Source organism: Capra hircus, chromosome 9 (genome assembly GCF_001704415.2).
Source record: "Capra hircus breed San Clemente chromosome 9, ASM170441v1, whole genome shotgun sequence".
In the NCBI taxonomy this organism is placed as follows: domain Eukaryota; kingdom Metazoa; phylum Chordata; class Mammalia; order Artiodactyla; family Bovidae; genus Capra; species Capra hircus.
The window spans coordinates 80,004,132-80,018,853 of NC_030816.1; positions in this window are offsets into that span (position 1 = coordinate 80,004,132).

Here is a 14,722-nt window from a genome sequence, read left to right on the forward strand (position 1 = left end):
GTATGAAAAGGCAAAATGATAGGATACTGAAAGAGGGACTCCCCAGGTCAGTAGGTGCCCAGTATGCTACTGGAGGTCAGTGGAGAAATAACTCAAGAAAGAATGAAGGGATGGAGCCAAAGCAAAAACAATACCTAGCTGTGGATGTGACTAGTGATAAAAGCAAGGTCCAATGCTGTAAAGAGCAATATTGCATAGGAACCCGGAATTTCAGGTTCATGAATCAAGGCAAATTGGAAGTGGTCAAACAGGAGATGGCAAGAGTGAATGTCGACTTTCTAGGAATCAGAGAACTAAAATGGACTGGAATGGGTGAATTTAACTCAGATGACCATTATATCTACTACTACTGTGGGCAGGAATCCCTTAGAAGAAATGAAGTAGCCATCATGGTCAACAGAGAGTCTGAAATGCAGTTCTTGGATGCAATCTCAAAAACAACAGAATGATTTCTGTTCGTTTCCAAGGCAAACCATTCAATATCACAGTTATCCAAGTCTATGCCCCAACCAGGAACACTGAAGAAGCTAAAGTTGAACGGTTCTATGAAGACCTCCAGGATCTTTTAGAACTAACCCCCAAAAGATGTCCTTTTCATTATAGGGGACTGGAATGCAAAAGTAGGAAGTCAAGAAACACCTGGAGTAACAGGCAAATTTGGCCTTGGAATACGGAATGAAGCAGGGCAAAGGCTAATAGCGTTTTGCCAAGAGAACACACTAGTCATAGCAAACACCCTCTTCCAACAACACGAGAGAAGACTCTACACATGGACATCACCAGATGGTCAAAACCAAAATCAGATTGATTATATTCTTTGCAGCTAAAGATGGAGAAGCTCTATAGAGTCAACAAAAACAAGACCAGGAGCTGACTGTGGCTCAGATCATGAACTCCTTATGGCCAAATTCAGACTGAAATTGAAGAAAGTAGGGAAAACTACTGGACCATTCAGGTATGACCTAACTCAAATCCCTTATGATTATACAGTGGAAGTGAGAAATAGATTTAAGGGACTAGATCTGATAAAAGAGTGACTGAAGAACTATGGACGGAGGTTCATGACATTGTACAGGAGACAGGGATCAAGACCATCTCCATAAGCCAAGAATACACAATGGAGTAAAGACAATCTCTTTAACAAGTGGTGCTGGGAAAACTGGTCAACCACTTGTAAAAGAATGAAACTAGATCACTTTCTAACACCCCACACAAAAATAAACTCAAAATGGATTAAAGATCTAAATGTAAGACCAGAAACTATAAAACTCCTAGAGAAGAACATAGGCAAAACACTCTCCGACATAAATCACAGCAGGATCTTCTATGATCCACCTCCCAGAATTCTGGAAATGAAAGCAAAAATAAACAAATGGGATCTAATTGAAATTAAAAGCTTCTGCACAACAAAGGAAAATATAAGCAAGGTGAAAAGACAGCCTTCTGAATGGGAGAAAATAATAGCAAATGAAGCAACTGACAAACAACTAATCTCAAAAATATACAAGCAACTTCTGCAGCTCAATTCCAGAAAAATAAATAACCCAATCAAAAATTGGGCCAAAGAACTAAATAGACATTTCTCCAAAGAAGACATATGGATGGCTAACAAACACATGAAAAGATGCTCAACATCACTCATTATTAGAGAAATGCAAATCAAAACCACAGTGAGGTACCACTTCACACCAGTCAGAATGTCTGTGATCCAAAAATCTGCAAGCAATAAATGCTGGAGAGGGTGTGGAGAAACGGGAACCCTCTTACACTGTTGGTGGGAATGCAAACTAGTACAGCCACTATGGAGAACAGTGTGGAGATTCCTTAAAAAATTGCAAATAGAACTGCCTTATGACCCAGCAATCCCACTGCTGGGCATATACACCTTGGAAACCAGAATTGAAAGAGACACATGTACCCCAATGTTCATCGCAGCACTGTTTATAATAGCCAGGACATGGAAGCAACCTAGATGTCCATCAGCAGATGAATGGATAAGAAAGCTGTGGTACATATACACAATGGAGTATTACTCAGCCATTAAAAAGAATACATTTGAATAAGTTCTGATGAGATGGATGAAACTGGAGCCTATTATACAGAGTGAGGTAAGCCAGAAAGAAAAACACCAATACAGTATACTAACACATATATATGGAATTTAGAAAGATGGTAATGATAACCCTGTATGCGAGACAGCAAAGGAGACACAGATGTGTATAACGGACTTTTGGACTCAGAGGCAGAGGGAGAGGGTATGATGAGTTGGGAGAATGGCATTGTAACATGTATACTATCATGTAAGAATCGAATCGCCAGTCTATGTCCGATGCAGGATACAGCATGCTTGGGGCTGTTGCACGGTGATGACCCAGAGAGATGTTATGGGGAGGGAGGTGGGAGGGGGGTTCAGGATTGGGAACGCATGTACACCAGTGGTGGATTCATCTCAATGTATGGCAAAACCAATACAGTACTGTAAAGTAAAATAAAGTAAAAATTAAAAAAAAAAAAGACCATCTCATGGAAAAGATGCAAAAAAGCAAAATGGCTGTCTGGGGAGGCCTTACAAATAGCTGTGAAAAGAAGAGAAGTGAAAAGCAAAGAGAAAAGGAAAGATATAAGCACCTGAATGCAGAGTTCCAAAGAATAGCAAGAAGAGATAAGAAAGCCTTCTTCAGTGATCAATGCAAAGAAGTAGAGGAAAAGAACAGAATGGGAAAGACTAGAGATCTCTTCAAGAAAATTAGAGATGCCAAGGGAACATTTCGTGCAAAGATGGGCTCAATAAAGGACAGAAATCGTATGGACCTAACAGAAGCAGAAGATATTAAAAGGAGGGGGCAAGAAGACACAGAAGAACTGTACAAAAAAGACCTTCACGATCAAGATAATCATGATGGTGTGATCACTCACTTAGAGCCAGACATCCTGGAATGTGAAGTCAAGTGGGCCTTAGAAAGCATCCCTATGAACAAAGCTAGTGGAGGTCATGGCATTCCAGTTGAGCTAATTCAAATCCTGAAAAATGATGCTGTGAAAGTGCTGCACTCAATATGCCAGCAAATTTGGAAAACTCAGCAGTGGCCACAGGACTGGAAAATGTCCGTTTTCATTCCAATTGCAAAGAAAGGCAATGCCAAAGAATGCTCAAACTACCGCACAATTGCACTCATCTCACACGCTAGTAAAGTAATGCTCCAAATTCTCCAAGCCAGGCTTCAGCAATATGTGAACTGTGAACTTCCAGATGTTCAAGCTGGTTTTAGAAGAGGCAGAGGAACCAGAGATCAAATTGCCAACATCCGCTAGATTATAGAAAAAGCGAGAGTTCCAGAAAAACATCTATTTCTGCTTTCTTGACTATGCCAAAGACTTTGACTGTGTGGATCACAAAAAGCTGTGGAAAATTCTGAAAGAGATGGGAATACCAGACCACCTGACCTGCCTCTTGCGAAACCTATATGCAAGCCAGGAAGCAACAGTTAGAACTGGACATGGAACAACAGACTGGTTCCAAAAAGGAAAAGGAGTGTCTCAAGGCTGCATATTGTCACCCTGCTTATTTAACTTCTCTGCAGAGTACATCATGAGAAACACTGGGCTGGAAGAAGCATAAGCTGGAATCAAGATTGCCAGGAGTAATATCAATCACCTCAGATATGCAGATGACACCACTCTTATGGCAGAAAGTGAAGAGGAACTAAAAAGCCTCTTGATGAAAGTGAAAGAGGAGAGTGGAAAAAGTTGGCTTAAAGCTCAGCATTCAAAAACGAAGATCATGGCATCCTGTCCCATCACTTCATGGGAAATAGATGGGGAAAGAGTGGAAACAGTGGCAGACTTTATTTTTTGGGCTCCAAAATCACTGCAGATGGTGAATGCAGCCATGAAATTAAAAGATGCTTGCTCCTTGGAAGAAAAGTTATGAGCAACCTAGATAGCATATTCAAAAGCAGAGACATTACTTTGCCAACAAAGGTCCATCTAGTCAAGGCTATGGTTTTCCAGTGGTCATGTGTGGATGTGAGAGTTGGACTGTGAAGAAAACTGAGTGCCCTAGAATTGATGCTTTTGAACTGCGGTGTTGGAAAAGAACCTTGAGAGTCCCTTGGACTGCAAGGAGATCCAACCAGTCCATTCTGAAGAAGATCAGTTCTGGGATTTCTTTGGAAGGACTGATGCTAAAGCTGAAACTCCAGTACTTTGGCTACCTCATGCAAAGAGTTGACTCATTGGCAAAGACTCTGATGCTGGGAGGTATTGGGGGCAGGAGGAGAAGGGGATGACAGAGGATGAGATGGCTGGATGGCATCACTGACTCAATGGACGTGTGTCTGAGTAAACTCCAGGAGTTGGTGATGGACAGGGAGGTCTGGCATGCTGCGATTCATGGGGTTGCAAAGAGTCAGGCACGACTGAGCGACTGAACTGACTGAACTGATGTCTTTGTTTTACCCACAAAGCACTGCATGGAACATATTCTTAATTATTATCTGCATCCCCATCATGGCCACAATATATGGCTCAGGATTATTCCAAGTCTAAGATTCATTTCAAAATGAATAGGACTGTTGGTCTCAGAGGGGTGGTGGGGAAAAATGAATTATCAGTTATTGTGTGGAAAGAATATAAGACATGTTAGATGACAGACATTTTAGAATCATTATTATTATGACTGTATATTCTGGGTCTGAAAAGACACAGGAGTTCAGGATATATAGTTGTCAACACACCTCATAGCAGTGGCAAGTGCTTCATACAATTAGCATCTGAATACACAATTATGGAACACAGGCAATTGGAAATCTCCATACGATAGGGGTCATTTTCACAAATATTACAGCACTTATTGTACCCAAGTGTATTTTTGCATAACTCTTGTAATATTGCAGAATTGCCTTCTGTTTTATAGAAAATGCTACTCAGGAATGCTAAGGGAAAAAAAGTATCAAATTTGCAAGTTAGGCAGTTTTTTCAGCATTCAAAATATGACCACAAGAGATTGATGACAATTTAATTGCTTTGAAATCATGTCTTAGATATACAGTTCACAATTTTAAAGCAATGGATCCATGTTTAACCCCTGAATTACTAGCCCACAACTTCTTGGGTTCTGTCTTGTTTTCACCACTTAAAATTACTAAGGTTAATTTGATTTTAGGACAGGGTGATGTGGAGACAGACATTTTGAATTTCATTTCTGTATTTACTACTCTGGATTTTTAGTGACAGGCAAGTTGCTTTAAGTCCTCAGAGCCTTAGTTTCCTTACCTGTAAAAGTCAAGGTGATAATGACAATCACATGCATTCACAAACAAGGACTGTACAGTTAGACTCAGTTCAGCTCAGTTCAGTCACTCAGTCGTGTCTGACTCTTTGCGACCCCATGAATCGCAGCACGCCAGGCCTCCCTGTCCATCACCATTTCCCGGAGTTCACTCAAACTCACATTCATCAAGTCAGTGAAGCCATCCAGCCATCTCATCCTCTGTCGTCCCCTTCTCCTCCTGCCCCCAATCCCTCCCAGCATCAGAGTCTTTTCCAATGAGTCAACACTTCGCATGAGGTGGCCGAAGTATTGGAGTTTCAGCTTTAGCATCAGTCCTTCCAATGAACACCCAGGACTGATCTCCTTCAGAATGGACTGGTTGGATCTCCTTGCATTCCAAGGGACTCTCAAGAGTCTTTTCCAACACCACAGTTCAAAAGCATCAATTCTTCGGCGTTCAGCTTTCTTCACAGTCCAACGCTCACATCCATACATGACCACTGGAAAAACCATAGCCTTGACTAGAAGGACCTTTGTTGGCAAAGTAACGTCTCTGCTTTTGAATATGCTGTCTAGGTTGGTCATAACTTTTCTTCCAAGGAGTAAGTGTTTCTTAATTTCATGGCTGCAGCCCCCATCTGCAGTGACTTTAGACTACTAGAATGTAAATCTGGACTCTCCCCTTGCTAGCTGTGTAGGGGACAAACGAATTAGTGAACATTTCAGGGCCCTAAGGTCCAGATCATGGCATCTGGTCCCATCACTTCATGGGAAATGGTGACTGCAGCCATGAAATTAAAAGACGCTTACTCCTTGGAAGAAAAGTTATGAGCAACCTAGATAGTATATTCAAAAGCAGAGACATTACTTTGACGACTAAGGTCCATCTAGTCAAGGCTATAGTTTTTCCAGTGGTCATGTATGGATGTGAGCATTGGACTGTGAAGAAGGCTGAGCGCCGAAGAATTGATGTGTTTGAACTGTGGTGTTGGAAAAGACTCTTGAGAGTCCCTTGGACTGCAAGGAGATCCAATCAGTCCATTCTGAAGGAGATCAGGCCTGGGATTTCTTTGGAAGGAATGATGCTAAAGCTGAAGCTCCAGTACTTTGGCCACCTCATGCGAAGAGTTGACTCATTGGAAAAGACTCTGATGCTGGGAGGGATTGGAGGCAGGAGGAGAAGAGGACGACAGAGGATGAGATGGCTGGATGGCATCACAGACTCGATGGACATGAGTCTGATTGAACTCCAGGAGATGGTGATGGACAGGGAGGCCTGGCGTGCTGCGATTCATGGGGTCACAAAGAGTCGGACACAATTGAGTGACTGAACTGAACTGAACTGAACTGAGGTCCTTATTTGAAAGCTCGTTGCACAGACTGTAGGAGGTGGCACTATACAAAGGTGCTCAGTGAGGGACAGCTCAGTCCATGTGACCTGGCACAACTCTCAAAGTGTCCCCAGAGGAAGCAGGTACTTCTCTACCCAATGATGCCATCTTCTTCCCCAAATGCTACACTGACCACCAGGAGGCACTGTTTCCTAATTTACACAACATATGATGTTGCTTAAAGGCACCTTGTATCTGATTTTGTACCTACCTTGCTTTGAAAATTAAATGAGATACGGGAGCCCTGCAATGACTTCATCTAGATCTCTGAGCTTGGCTTCCAGGGTTGCTGCCTATAGGCAGCCCTAGCCCTCGCCCTCTGTTATTCAGCCAACTGGTCAACCCACACCCTTGCCTCTGAGCCTGTGAACTTGTGACTATCTGAAGTGTCTTTCTACCCATTTCCTCTGCTAATCAGCTGTGACTCACTCCTCATGCTCTGAGGTCCTTATATGAAAGCTCACTTTTCCAGATGCTCATCTTAAAGCAGCTCCCTGATCTCTGCCTTTCTGTGGCTGAACATTTGCAAGGCAGTTCAGTTCAGTTCAGTTCAGTCGCTCAGTTGTGTCCCACTCTTTGAGACTCGATGAATCACAGCACACCAGGCCTCCCTGTCCATCACCATCTCCTGGAGTTCATTCAAACGCATGTCTATCGAGTCAGTGATGCCATCCAGCCTTCTCATCCTCTGTCAGCCCCTTCTCCTCCTGCCCCCAATCCCTCCCAGCATCACAGTCTTTTCCAATAAGTCAACTCTTCGCATGAGGTGGCCAAAGTATTGGAGTTTCAGCTTTAGCATCATTCCTTCCAAAGAACACCCAGGGCTGATCTCCTTTAGAATAGACTGGTTGGATCTTCTTGCAGTCCAAGGGACTCTCAGGAGTCTTCTCCAACACCACAGTTCAAAAGCATCAATTCTTCGGCACTCAGCTTTCTTCACAGTCCAACTCTCACATCCATACATGACCACAGGAAAAACCATAGCCTTGACTAAATGGACCTTTGTTGGCAAAGTAATGTCTCTGCTTTTCAATATACTATCTAGGTTGGTCACGACTTTTCTTCCAAGGAGTAAGCGTCTTTTAATTTCATGGCTGCAGTCACCATCTGCAGTGAATTTGGAGCCCCCAAAAATAAAGTCTGACACTGTTTCTACTCTTTCCCCATCTATTTCCCATGAAGTGATGGGACCAGATGCCATGATCTTCAGTTTCTGAATGTTGAGCTTTAAGCCAATTTTTTCACTCTCCTCTTTCACTTTCATCAAGAAGTTTTTGAGTTCCTCTTCACTTTCTGCCATAAGGGTGGTGTCATCTGCATATCTGAGGTTACTGAGATTTCTCCCAGCAATCTTGATTCCAGCTTGTGCTTCTTCCTGCCTAGCATTTCTCGTGAGTATTCCGCATATAAGTTAAATAAGCAGGGCGTGGGCCAGGGCATCTCTGGATGTGCACCCAGAGACAGGGGCCTCTGGAGACAGGCAGCACCAGGAGGTCTAGGCTGCTTGGAAATGCACTGGGATAGAGATGACTCTGAGATACCAATTTCATTTCCTCCAGATAAATACCCAGTAGTGAGACCTCTGGATCATAAGGCAGTTCTATTTTTAACTTTTGGAGCAAGCTGCATAATGCTTTTCCCTTAGGCTGTACCAATTTACATTCCTACCAACAGTGCATGAAAGTTCTCTTTTCTCCACATTCTCACCAGCACTTGTTAGCTCTTATCTTTTTTATGGTGGCCTTTCTAGCAGCTGTGAAGTAATATTTTGTGGTTTTAATTTGCATTTCCCTGATGATTAGTGATACTGAGCTATTTTTTCGTGTACCTGTTTGCCGTCTGTGTCTCTTCTTTGGAGAAATATCTGTTCAGGTCCTTTGCCCATCTTTTAATTGGGCTATTTGTCCTTTTGTTATTGATCTGTATGAGTTTCCCATATATTTTGGAAATCAACTCCTTATCAGATTGGTGCTTTGCAAATATTTTCTCCCATTCCATAGGCTGCCTTTTCATTTTGTTGATTGATTTCTTTGCTGTGCCATTCCACTTGTTTGTTTTTGCTTTTGTTGCCTGTGCCTTTGTTGTCATATCCAAAAATTTATTGCCATGATCAATTTCAATGAGATTTTCCCCTATTATTTCTTCTAGAAATTTTATGATTTACTGAAAAATTTTATCTTATCTTTCTTATCTAATGTGTCTCTTATCTTATAAGAGATCTCTCTTATCTAATCTTATGTTTAAATCTTTAAGCCATTTTCAGTTGAGTTTGCACATCCTGTAAGACAGGGGTCTGATTTCATTCTTCTGCATATTCATATGCAGTTCTCCCAACACAATTTATTGAAGAGATTGTCTTTTTCCCATTTTGTTCACAGTAGCTAAGATATGGAAACAACTTCAGTGACTGCTGACAGATGAAGAAATGTAGTAGAAATATACATACAATGAAATATTATTCAGTCATGGAAAAGAAGGAAACTCTGCCATTTGCAACATGGATAAACCTAGAGGACATTACGCAAAGTGAAATAAACCAGGCAGAGAAAAACAAACATTATATATGATCTCAGTTACATATGAAATCTAAAAAATTAAGCTCATGGGGCCAAATAAAAGAATGGTGGTTACCAGGGGGCAAAAAATGGGGAAATGTTGGTCAAAAAATACAAACTTTCAGTTAGAAGATGAGTAAGTTCTGGGGATCTAATGTATAGCATGATGGCTATAATTAATAATATAGTATTGTATACTTGAGTCTTCCCTGGTGGGTCAGACAATAAAGAATCAGCCTGTAATGATTCTGCTGAGAGTAGATCTTGTATTCTCACCACAGTCCCCCAAAATGTGATGGATATATTATTTGACTTGATTGTGATAGTCATTTGGCAATGTATATGTATATCAAACTACCCTGTTATTCACCTGAAATATATACAATTTGTCAGTTATATCTCAGAAAAGGAGGAAAAAGAAGGCCCAGGGAACCTTCAGCCGGGAGAGAGATCCCAGATTCAGGGCTTCAGAGCTGCTACACAGTGTCCGAGTGGTGTTTCCCTGCCTGCTCTGCTGCTGCGTCGCTTCAGTCGCGTCCGACTCTGTGCGACCCCACAGACGGCAGCCCACCAGGCTCCCCCGTCCCTGGGATTCTCCAGGTAAGAACACTGGAGTGGGTTGCCATTTCCTTCTCCAATGCAGGAAAGTGAAAAGTGAAAGTGAAGTCACTCAGTCGTGTCCAACTCTTCGCGACCCCATGGACTGCAGCCCGCCAGGCTCCTCCATCCATGGGATTTTCCAGGCAAGAGGACTGGAGTGGGGTGCCATCGCCTGCTCTAGTATCTATGAATGGACTGCAGGAAAAGTAAGTCACTTGGGGTGAGGTTTTCAGAACCTGCTTAGGCTGAGTAACATTCTCAGCTCCAATTACTCAGAAATGAACTAAGCCACTTCCACTGATCAGGAGCTTTCCTGCAGGAGCCTGGTCTGATCTAGCATTTGACATGACTCCTGTCATGACCCAGGACTGGCATGAGAGCCCCAGGGGGATCCCAGTGTGTGAAAACCGAGCATGTGTGAAAGTCTTTCCCTGATAGTACAGGGAGGAGGACGAGGAGGAGGAGGACTTGACAGCCATTGAGAAACTCACCCTCACTACAATCCTCCATGCCAAGTCTTTTCATCACCATTAAACAAACAAGCTAGCATTCAGGGAGGTTGAATAATTTGCCCAGAGCCACACAGCTAAAAGGACTTCCCAGGTGGCTCAGTGGCAATTCATTGGCACCCCCTGCCAATGCAGGAGACGTAGGAGACAGTGGTAGGGAAGATCCCCTGGAGTAGGAAATGGCAACCCGCTCCAGTATTCTTGCCTGGAAAATTCCACAGAGGAGCTTGGCAGGCACGGGGTCGCAGAGAGTCAGACATGACTGAGCGCGCACACACACACACACACACACACAGCTACTAATGGTTGAAGTCCAGATTTGACCCTCAAGCTATCTGCTTCCACTTTAACCTTTTTTTCCCATTTCATTCCAAACTAGATTCTGATTAGTTTAATGGCATTTCTGATTCCAATCAATTAGCTGAGGCTACACTGGGCCCAAGGCTTGCCTCCGTGGTTAATTTACCATCTGTTGGTAATAATAGTGTTTAAAGATGAACAAAGATCCACTGTCTACCATCTACCATTCCCATCATTCCTATGTTGGCAGATCTTTCATTTGGTTTTTAACCAGGGCTGCATTTGAAGTTTCTCTTCAAGCGCATTGAATGTACCTGTTTCATCTGATCTTAGAAACATTCAAGAAAGTCGTGAGCTGGAAGCTAAGACTGATTGCCTCCCTTCTCTTTCCAGGTCACAGTAACTATTGCAACAGCAATAACAACAGCATTTTCTGACACGAATCCTTTTTATCTGTTAAGTATTCAAAATCACTCTAAGTTAAGTGGTAGAGGAAAACTCTAAAGAGTTGCCATGGTTTAAATAAAACTGAGTGGAAAAAAATAGCAGAAAAAAACATCTTAATTTAACATACAAAGAGCTATATTTCAGTTCTATCCAATTAGCAGTGTTCAATATTATTAAAATCTGTTGACAAAAAAGTAACAGATGCTCCATTTTCCTTGATGTTAATTAATGAAGTTTTTACCTCTGAAAAAAATTCGGAGAAACCGGATCTTTTATAATCAAATAGCTTTCGCCTACACAAAATCTACGTCTGGAAAAACATCTAAGTGTGTCAATATTCAAAAAAGATAATTATCCCCTGAGTTTTCTAGATCTTCATTTCTCTTTCTTAGTGTTCCAGCTCCAAATATGCACCAACTTCCATTGAGATAAATAGTGATAATAATTGCATGGTGGAAATCATTAGATATTTCTGGCTGACTCTTTTATGGTAGGGATGGCTCGCTGGCAATGCTATAAAATTAGAAGATTGTTATAATGCTAACAAAGAACTCCATGAATTTTCAACATATAGAGAACAGTTTTTGTGAATGTTGGTTTTCTAATTTTATTGTAGAAAACTTCAAACATAGACAAAAGTAAAATAATGCAGTGAACATCTAATTATCCATTAACTCAGCTTCAAGAATTATCAGTCCCTGGATGTTCTTACTTCAGTTAATGCCATCCACTTCCCCGTCTCCACATTATCACTTTATGAAAGAGTATTTCAGTGTGAATCTCTAAAGATAAGGAATTCCTTATTTACACACAAGCAAAATAGTTCCATTACATCTTAAAAAATGACACCAATTTCTTAAGGTCAGTGTACAAATTTCTCTGATTATCTCACGTAGTTTTTGGTTGTTTTCTTTAAATCAGGAGCTAAATGACATTTATACATTGCCCTTAGTTGTAATCAGAGACACTGAGATCTCTCTGGCTTGCAATCACATATATTTCTCACTCAGGTTACACGAGGACTGAGCTGGGCTTGGCTGGGCTCTGCTCCATGAATCTTATGATACTGGATCCCTGGCTGCAGAAGCAGTGGCTATCTGAGCTCTCTGTTCTGAGAACAGAACAAACATCCAGGAGATCGGGCCAAACTATGCAAGTACATTAAAAGTACTGTCACTTCCACTCACATTTCAATGACTAAAGCCGTGTCCAGGCTCAAATTCCATTTGGAGCCCAAGACAATGCCAACGCTTTTGGTCCTGCTGAAGGTGAGGGAAAGGAGGTTTCTGAGACCTATGGAAGCTTCTATGATCTAATAAATGAAGACATCACAGAAAAAAAGCTCAAAGCATCCTGACCCATTTGCATTGATAGAGGCCCATCTCCATCATCCCTTCTCATGCCAGCATTTATAACTGAACCATTAAAACTGGGATTCCAAGGTCGAGGACCCTCAACAACTTCACATATGATGGAGGAGAGCCTCAGCCACAGGCCACCGCTGCATTGGGCTCCAGCTCCCATCCTCCTCATGAGAGTCACTGTCGCTGAAGCTCCATGGCTTCCAGTAGGTGCTATGACAATAAAAAGTGGCTTTCATGGGGAAAAAAACTGGATTAAACCAAGTTACATTTTTCTCAGTCACAGGCTTTCTCAGAGACATTTAATATGTTCATGCGGCTAAGTCTCAAAGACGGGGCCTTGCAAGAAGCAGTATTCCTCATGTGTTTGATTGCAGGATAGTATCTTCAGAGCATCTTGAGGATATGATATCCTGAGCAAAGTCTATTGGAAAATGCTAGCCTGTCTGAATGTCTGTCTTTTTAGCATAAGATGGTTTTTGAACAGCCTCCCCACTTCTTCACTATGCCATTAATCCCACTGCAGTTCTGGCTTCCTCATCTGTCCGCTTTTCTACAAATCCTGAGGAATGACTGTTAAAGTGAAAGTCATTCAGTCATGTCCAACTCTTTGCAACCCCATGGACTGTAGCCCAGCAGGCTCCTCTGTCCATGGGATTTCCCAGGCAAGAATACCGGAGTGGGTTGTCATTTCCTTCTCCAGGGCCTGAGGACTGAACCCTGCTTGCTCCAATTTAAGTCTCTGATATAACTGGCAGGTGTGGGCCCTGGAGCATTGTTTTTATATAATAGCTCTTCCAGTTTATTCTAATTGATACTGTTATTGATTTCTTTAAAATAAAAGTCCATTTCATGTTCATTTGCTTCATGCTACTGATATGACTATAGGGAACTGTTTATTTCATCTTCTCAGGTGTCCCCATGTCCATACATGTCATAGGATCACTTTACCATGGTTTCAGTCACTACGTAAACCAAATTATTTTAAGCCACCTCAAGTCCAGTAACACAGTTGCTTCCCAAACTGATGATCATCAAAATTAAAGCAATTTGAACAGTGCATATTCCTAGACCTCTGCTCCAAACATTCTGACTCAGTGGTGGTAGAATGCCTGGAAATCTGTTTTGTTTTGTTTTGTTTTTTCAAAGTTCTTCAGGCATTTCTAATGGTCAGCAGCTCTGGCTTATACAACGTGGTTGCATCTCCTTCCCTGACATAACCAAAAGACTGCATAACTCCAATCCTGTCCAATCAATTCCCCCATGGAAGCATTACAGTTTAGAACCACAAAGTCTATTTGCATAAGCATGATTTTAAATATTCTAAATGGCATTCCCTTCCTGAACAATATTGTGATATTCATAAACATTTGTCACTGATGTCTCTTGATAACCATATAAATCTGAAGGCCTGATATTTTGGAAAACCTAAGGGAAAAAGCAATGTCCCCCCCTCCCCAAATGCTGTACTTTTCATCATCTTTTTCTTGCTAGTCATTATATAAGTGTTAAACTAGTCCTGGGTCAGTGAGCACACAGTTCATTCAAGGAACTCATTTATTTGGGGGGTTGACAGTCCGTACCCATGAGGTCCCATCCCCGTCCAGTTGTGGATGTGGTTGGTGGTGAAAGTAAAGTCTGATGCTGTGAGAAAAATATTGCATAGGAACCTGGAATGTTAGATCCTTGAATCAAGGTAAATTGGAAGTTGTCAAACAGGAGATGACAAGAGAGAAATCGCACTTTAGGAATCTGAACTAAGATGGACCAGAATGGGCAAATTTAATTCAGATGACCATTATATCTATCTGCCCCAACCACTAAAGCCAAAAAGGCTGAGGTTGAATGGTTCCATGAAAAACTATAAGATTTTCTAGAACTAACACCAAAAATGATGACCTATTCATAATAGGGGACTGAGGTACAAAAGTAGGAAATCAAAAAACACCTGGAGTAACAGGCAAGATGGCCTTGGAGTACAAAATGAAGCAGGGCAAAGGCTAACCAAGTTTTGCCAAGAGAATACACTGGTCATAGCAAACACATTCTGCCAACAACACAAAAGATGGCTCTACACAAGGACATCACTAGATGGTCAATAGTAAAATCAAATTGATTATATTCTTTGCAGCCAAAGATGGAGAAGCTCTATACAGTCAGCAAAAACAAGACCCGGAGCTGACTGTGGCTCAGATCATGAACTCCTTATTGCCAAATTCAGACTGAAATTGAAGAAAATGGGGAAAACCACTAGACCATTCAGGTAGGACCTAAATCAAATCTCTTC